Source organism: Lissotriton vulgaris, chromosome 12 (genome assembly GCF_964263255.1).
Source record: "Lissotriton vulgaris chromosome 12, aLisVul1.2, whole genome shotgun sequence".
NCBI classification, from domain to species: domain Eukaryota; kingdom Metazoa; phylum Chordata; class Amphibia; order Caudata; family Salamandridae; genus Lissotriton; species Lissotriton vulgaris.
In genome coordinates, this window is record NC_141700.1 from 5,952,584 (window position 1) to 5,961,317 (window position 8,734).

Consider the following 8,734-nt stretch of genomic DNA (forward strand, 5'->3'; position numbering starts at 1 on the left):
CAGCAGAAGCCCTCCGCAGGTGCCCTCCGAATGCAGTCGGGCTCTTCCGGTGCCGCAATCACGCCCCCGGAGCCGGTCCTCCAGGCACTTCCGGCTTTGCCGGCCGCAAAGGAGAGCGGCCCCAACCTCTACTGTGGCTCCCGGCTTCGGCCCACGCGCCCTCATGGCAGGCCCCGCTCCGACATTCTCAGTCCTTCCGGGCCTCCGTTCGCCATGCAGGTGGTTCCGGAGACATCAGTGTGTGTCAGCTTAGTTCCGCCAGCTGTGCCTTCGACCCCGGGGGCCCCCAGGGTGTTTTTTAACCGGATTATGCCCCTAATAGCGCCAAGGCTCTAGCAGTGCCCGACTGCTAACATGGCCGGCCGGCCAGCCACGCCCCCCTTAATACTACCCTTAAGTCCACCCAAAAGTGGCTGGCTGAGAATCACTTCAAATTGAATGCCTCAAAAACAGAATTCCTCCTAATAGCCCCACCTGCCAAAGTCCCCATAATGCATGATTGGATCAAACACCTTACCGCATTCAACGTCCCACCAACTATTGTAGACTCGGCGAAATCATTGGGTATAACACTTGACTGCAACCTCAATATGCAGAAGCACATTAGTAACGCAACGAAGGGAGCAAATTATCAGATCAACACACTAAGGAAATTGAAACCCTTCTTACCGGCTAATGACCTCAAGATGGCGGTTCAAGCTCTAGTTCTATCTCGGCTGTACTACGGAAGTGTCTCGCTATGCGGTCTCCCCACAGCTACTACAGCTCCTCTAAGAGCACCTACTCATGCGGCAGCGAGACTCATCACTGGCTCAAAAAGAAGGGCCCACATCTCCCCTGACCTTAAATCTCTAAACTGGCTACCATTTGAAGCCAGAATTCACCTGAAAATGGCATGCATGACTCATAACGCCATACACTACAAGGCACCCAGCTATCTCACACACAAACTTACAGAGATAAGATCCACAAGAAGTGCGGAAAACCTCTTGTTGAAACCACAACGATTCAACAAGAAAAAAACATTCAAACGCTCCTCTGGAATGGATCCCAGTATTTGGAATGCCCTTCCCCCGGAAACAAGGCTGAACCCCTGCACTGCAGCTTTCAAACGGGAAGTTAAAGGCATTCTTATGGCAAAACTCTCTTAAACACAGACCTTTGATTCTGCGTGAACGCTCGTACATGGTATCACACTAGTCTATCTAATCACCCTAGTTTCGTTACCCTGTCGTTAAGTGCGCTCCTAACAGGCACCTTATTGCTCTGCTTTTATCGTTCTCAAGGATGTCATTTTTATTTGACCTACTTACCTGTCACTGTATTACCCTCACACATCAGGTCATCTCCTATTGTCTTGTGCTATGTTTTCGCTATGTTCTTATGTACACCTCACCGACCTTTCCTTGAGGTATATTAATTTTTATTCCCATGTACTGTAAAGCGCTCTGATACCCGTAAGGGTCTTGTCCGCGCTCGATAAAACTCTCTAAATAAATAAACAAACACCTTTAGAAAATCTGACCAATTGTTTGTGGCCTACGGTGAAGCTACACTGGGAGCTGCAGCCACAAAGGCCACACTGGCCAGATGGAGAGCATCTACCATCCATTTCTGTCATGACATGGCTAACAGGCCATTGCTGAGGTAGGCCGAGGCCCACTCCACAAGAACTGTGGCGGCGTCAACAGCGCTATTTGCTGGAGTGACTCTAGAAAATATTTGTCGTGCTGCGACATGGAAAAATGGCCATACTTTCATGGGACATTACTGCTTTCAATCTACATGTCAAGAGGATTCGGCAGTCGGACGGGCTGTCCACCTTTTTCTTTGACACCAGTTTCAGGTACCCTTTGGATTTTTAAATATTATCTATGATTGTCATTGTTCATTATATACATAAGGTTATGCGATTATAAAACGTTGTTTATATTTATATGTACTTTTGTACATATAATATGTGCGTTCGGTTTACATATCCATGTATGGACATTACTATGCATGTCTTTATTTCTTATAACTTATGTTTTAACTTTGAAGTTTTGCATTTTCAAGCCTCTGTTAAAAAATAATGGATGCAACTGGGAGTTTATCAGCGCAAGTCTTCCACCATCCGCAACCGACTGTATACTTGGTATACTGCTTGCTACTCTGATTCAGGCATGTGAATCTATGAAAGACACCCCAATACTGGATAAGAAAACAAGTTACTTACCTGTAACTGCAGTTATCCAGTATTGGTATCTTTCATAGATTCAAATGCACCCACCCTCCTCCCCAGAGAGTCAGTTCTCTAAGTTCGGGATACTTGTTCCCACTTGTGCTACAAAAATCTGAGGATAACTGGCTCTGCAGAGAGGGTTCTAGAGGGCGCTGATAGCTGATTGGTTGTGACCAAATTCTTGGTTCTTTTAGCATAATGATGTAGATAGGCTACTACGATCTAGGCCTCATGCCTTTCTTTTGGGCCTACTACTGTTATGTACCTTTGGTACTGCTTTTTTATTTACCGTGGGACTCCCGCCTCGGCGACGGGGAATGATTCAGGCATGTGAATCTATGAAAGATACCCCAAAACTGGATAACTGTAGTTACAGGTAAATACATCTGTTCCTTGCTGCATTTTCTATGTGTCTTGTCTTATGATAACACGCAGCAGCGTCACACAAGCACGCACACTCTCATGGATGTAGTAGATTAACTACCACAGGATCATGAATGCAGGAGAGGGTGGGTAGAGAGAGGACAAATGGCCTGTTAGTTACTTTATGGTTAAAGAGCCTGTCTAAATAAATCATGCAACAACACCTGTGTACAAATGCTGCGAATAATGTGATGCTTTTCCGGTGGCGGTTCTTCTAGAAGAAGGGGTCAGGACATGAGAGTTTTCAAGGCAGGCTCAGAATTTATAAACTTCTTCTCATGAGGTGAATTAAATGCTTGGTCCTTCCTTCCACTGGGCTCAGTAGGGGCAGGAACCATCACCAATGTTGATGTAGGAACAAAGTCATCAAAATGTATTTTGTGTTCTTTTAAAGCTCCCTTGTGCATGTAAATGTGCTGCCAGGGTTGATACCCTGGGATGGTTTATAATTTGACCTGTTTTCATCCTTCCTGCAGGATACTCTATTGGAAGAGCCGCACAGGGCCCCCCTGAGGGGAGGCAGCTTGTGTGAAGACATCCTGCGGTAGGACCCGGGCCTCTCGGCGCTAATGCGCGGAAGGCATTTTATTCAAAGTTCTAAATGTTACAGAATGTTTTATTCTTTTAGCAAGAATTGTTTAGGTAGAATAGGTACCACATACACAACAATAATGAAATCACAAATGTTACATACCTTTGAGTACACGGCAAGGCTTGTGTGTTTTATTCTGCTGTTATTTTCTGTTTATTGTCATTTGAAATGTGGGGCTTTTGCGTTTTCCATGTTGATATGGAATCCGGTTAGCCCTGTGCTATTTGCTTTTGAACTTGTTTTTCTTGCAGCATTTGTAATGTTTTATTACTCCAGTTTTTGATTTTTCATAGATACACATGCTTGGATCATTCCCCATTGTCGAGATTCAAGCGTGTGAATCTATGAAAGATTCCAATACTTATTTTCTTTTTAAACAGGTTTGCCTTGCCGTGTTTATAATGTTGTATTATTTCTACCCTTGTCATTTGCACACAGCAGGCACACATTATATGCACAGGGCCACCAATGTTAGATAGATATCTATGCCAGTACACTGCTTGTATGCTTCTTTTCACTCTTGCGTTATTTGCCATCTATTGTAAATGGGTTGTAGGGCTTTTGCGTTTTCCATGTTCATATGGAATCCGGTTAGCCCTGGGTATTTTGGGGTTTCTTGTGTGTGCTTTGCCTTGCTTAAGATGCTTTGCTTGAAATTGCTTTGTAGGGTGTAGTCGTGGCCCTGTTAGTTTAGGGAGGATGTTTGTACGTCTTTCTTCTTCTTATTCCAGTTTAGGGCGACAGCGACGAGTGATCCACGCCAGAGGAGATGTGAGCCCGGAAGTGGATTTCAAAAAAGGATTTCAAAAAGACAACATCAGAGGTACGACATTCATGCTTGATATTTTTCTTGTTTTGTTGATCTGTTTTCATGTCTTGAGGGGCATCTGCTAAAACCGGACCTTTGGAAAATGGCATCCGGCAAAAAGAAGTGGTAAAAATATAACATCTGAAAAATGTAACCTGTGACATAGATGCTTATGAGAATGGGAAACTTGCAAAATACATATGTGTGATGCACACATTGAACTATTGCATTTTATTCATATTTTCTCCAGTATTGGATCTTTCATAGATTGACGTGCTTGAATAATTTCCCGTCCTCAAACTGGGAGTCCCACAGTATCATAATAAAGCAGTTTGTATCACTGGTCTATAATTGCAATGACAATCACTTTGATAGCCTATCAATGTCCTTTTAAAAAAACTCCAAACTTCAAACTATGACCAATCGGGCGATGGCTCTCTGTAGAACACTCCCAAGAGAGTCTGAATCCCTCAGATTTTCACCGCATGTCGTCTGTGAAGGGAGTCTCCTCGAGCTCTGCTCAATTTTCTTCATCCAGATTGTGGAAAACCACTATTACCAGTGCTAGAATGTCTGAAATATCAAAAAATGGCCTTATCAGCACCTGCACGACTTCAGAAAGAAATGGGTACAAGTAGATGACCCACATAAGGCCTGTCTCCTTTGCCTCTACCCTCAACACAAGTTAAGAGAGTGTAAAATGTGTTGGACTTTTTCCTCTAAATCCTTGAAGGACAGGGAGGGGAGGCTTCTTTTGTTGTTTCAAAAAGCCGAAACTCAGAAATCAACATCTTTTGAGGAGGACAGTGATAACTCTAGAGGGTCTAAAAAAAGATCAAGATCTAATGACCAGTGGAGGTCTGAGGAAAGCAGAAAGGCCCGAAAAATGTCCCACCTGGCCAGAGAATCTCTGAAAAAGGAGAAAAACAAACAAATCTCCTCAGAGGCAGCCTCATTTGAGCCCAGTACATCATCTCTCTGGGCTGGGCATTGCCCACGTAAATCTTCTTCAGAACCGTCAACGACAAGGCACATGACTCATCTTAGAACCCAACCAATGGCACCATCACCGTTGACAGCAATATCATCGACAAGGACCGTCATTACCGTCTTGTCATTGAGACCGTTGACAGCGAAGTTAATGCCAACGCCATCCTTCGGCGCACCAATCCTGTTGATAAAAATGTCATCGTCGATGAAGACTACATCGAAAACTGCGTCGACAACACCTTCGAGACGGGCATTGATGACTCCGTCGACGGGGTCTGTAACGGCGATTCCAAAAACTTCAATCCAGTCAACTGCCTTTATGCCATGACCATCACCTTGATTACAACGTTGTCGACGTCACCTTCGACGACAATAAGAATTACAAAAATCTCAAACACTTCCTTATGACCTTATGTAACCTCCTCTCCCCCTGCAAGGTTTGTACTCTTCCCCCAAGTCATTTGCTGGACCTAAAGGAATCAGACGATAAAGATGAGAAGAACCTAAAAGCAGAGGGGACAGAGCCTGGGTCACTAGCCAGTGACCAGAAAAGCGATGAGTGGATGCCCACCAAGGTCCGGTGATTTCAGGTGAAGAATGTGAAGCTTGACTCTTCAGCCACGAGGACCAGGAGGCATCGACAACAATCAGGAGCTTGATTCAAGCTGTCCCATTAAGGACGTTGAGTGCTGCAGTGTCGGTATCCGATTAGATCCAACAAGCCTTGGCAACAGCAACCCACGCAGAAAGCAAAGATTGGCTTTGGTGCAGACCAGCAAGGTCTGAGGGACTCACCCCTTTAGAGGGGAGTCAGGGCACATCTGGAGCAACCAGGAAAACCCAAGAAACAGAAGAGTTACCTTTGTGGGGATCCACCTGTTGACGAACCAGGGGTCGCGAAGGAGCCTCAAGCGGTATTGCTAGAAGCGGCGCCACGGAACACTTGTGGAGTGTAGGCCCACAATCTTCAGTGCAAATGGTGCTCGGGGCTTGGACTACAAGTAGCCCAATACACAATTTCAGAAAAGCTCTGGAAGTTGATGCACTAGCAAATATGCACGGTGTCCAGGGGTTCCGGTTCCACATCACTAGTGAGGGCTGCGGGTCTCAGCTTTGCTGGGATCTCGTTTCGTCCTCGGAAAAGTCTGGAAGTCTTGTGTCACAAATCCGTCAGGATCTGGCGGGAGCCTTGGAAATACAGACCGGCAAGATACTTCTTTGGTGCCTGTTTAAACAGGGAAGTCACTCCTTGACCCCAAGCGAGATTCTTCCGTCTTCAAGTCGAAATAGAATGTCGAAGTTGCAGGATATATGTTGCAGAGTTTCGTCCAGGTATAAACTAAAGTCCTAAGGACTGGGTTCCTATGCTTATACTATGTTTAGGGGTTGGACTTACTCTAGGGTCTCACCTATGGGAGGACCAGGGTGGGGGTGGTTACACCCTTCCCCTTTGTCCAGTTTCGCGCCAGAGCAGGGGCTGAGTGCCCCTGCAACCGGTTTGAACTGGGGTATGCACAGGGACACCAAGTGTGCCCCCAGCACTGTCTGAAAAGCATTCTATGAATGCACCTACCCAGCCACAATACATTAAAGCCTGTCTGGGAGGTGGTTACACCTCCCTGTGACAGGATACCTATTGTCCAGGCCTCTCCTGATGGAGTTTTGTCCAGCAGCTCGAGGTCAGACCCGTGTCTGTGGGATCCATTTTTTGATGCCAGGGCTCTTTTAAACTATCACCGTTTAAGTAAGTGTGTACATGTCTTCTCCCTCTAAAAGGCTGAAACTCTACCCCCGCTGCTAGGACTGGTGGGGGGGGGGGTGTTAGGATTCCAAAGTGATTGACAACAAACACGACATGTTTCCATGCAGCCATTCCAAAGTTAGCATTTACCACTAGGTTACAATGCACTTAAGAGTATATGGTCTGGCTGCCTCTCGGAACAGCTTCAGAGAATAGATTCTGAAAGCTGCAGAGGGGCTCAGCTCATACTTGGGCACCCTCTCACACAAAACCAAGCACTCTGCCTTCAGGCTTGATGAGGCCTGCCATAGGAGTGACTTATAGGATTATAAGTGTCAGTCATATAACGTAGACATAGGTAACCTATATCTTAGTAAGGGAGCATGCACCACCTTACCCAGGCTGCAGTAGCAGACTGTGGTGCCGTTTTGGAAGGCTTCCCAGGGGTGGCATAATACATGATTCAGCCTGGCCTCTGGGGTACCTATGCCCTTAGTACCTAAGGTACCATATACTAGGGACTCACAAGAGTAACCCAGTAACCAATCTGGAGTGTGCCTAAAGTACATGCAATCAATTTAGAGAGGAAGGCGCTAGGCTGGGGTCCTGGATAGCAGTGCCCCAGCCAGACTAAAGTCGAAAAACAGTGAAACACCAGCAAAAAGTGGGGGTAACCATAGTAAGCAAATCCTACTCTCCTGCAGCTCCCTTGACACAGTGGACTCTCTCAGAGGGGTCTCTGAGACTCCAAGGCCTACCTACTGGATCGTTCCCCAACAAGGGGAGAGGGAGTGCTTTGGCAAGGGGGGCCATACCATAACATCAACTGTGCGTGGCTCCTTTGATGCTGTTGACTCTCTCAGAGGGGTAACTGAGACTCCAGAGTATGAATATTGGATCTTTCCCCAACAAGGGCAGAAGGAGTGCTTAGTCTAAGGGCACAAGGGACAGGGGGTTTGGGGAAGGGTCAGAACTGGCAGGCCAACAGAGAGGGAACATAAGACAGAAAAAGACAGGGTCCTCGAAAGGCAAAGGTCAGGGAGAACCGGGAGACAAAGGAAGGGAGTCAGCGAGTTGTAGAGTCCTAAAAGGAAGAGATACAGAAAAGGAAATGTATAAGTTGTGGAGTAACTCAGGGGAGAGATGCAAACGGGTAATCTCAAATTCCAAAATAGTGATAGTAAGTACAGCAAACTACGACATATATTGGTGGTTAGAGCTGTGTCTCTGCAGAGCGAAAATTCACTCAGGATTCCATTACCACAACGATTAGGCAAAAATTGATTATATAATATTTATCTACAGAGTGAACGGAGAAACAAGATATCTAAGGGGGTAGAGAGAGGGAGGGAGGGGGAGATGAGATAGGTGATAGGAGAGACGGGGGCCTGGGGTGGGGGGGGGAGAACGAGACAAGGCTGTCCAGCCGAGGAGCAATGTCTGGGGGTCGGCAGGATGAGGTCCAGCGGACCGAGGGAGAGGAAAAGAAACAACTAAATGGTGGCTCGGTGCCGAGGATATCGAAGGAGAGCCATGATAAGATGCACGATGCAGAATATCACCAGTACAATGTTGTTCTCAATGCGAGTGGGAGGTGGCCTAAAATAGGGGAACGATTTAATATTACTACGAATAACACTCCTAAAGTAGGGGAACTGGTATAATACTCAAGGCAATGCATAAAATAACACAATTACATCAAAAATAAGAGTACAGCCATTAAAATGGGGTAGCAAATGCATAAAAGAGAAAAATTACGTAAACAATTAGAATAAAGTCAGAAAAAAAGGGTGGTCATGATTAGCTATGATTAAGATAAAGGAGAAACATCAGCAAAGGCAAAAGCAAATACGTTTTTTTTTTTTACTCAAAACAGGTAGGGAAGCACCTATCAAAACACAGGTAATGAAACACCTATCACCTGTGATAGGGATGAACAGGCTAGCCTTCGTATACTAA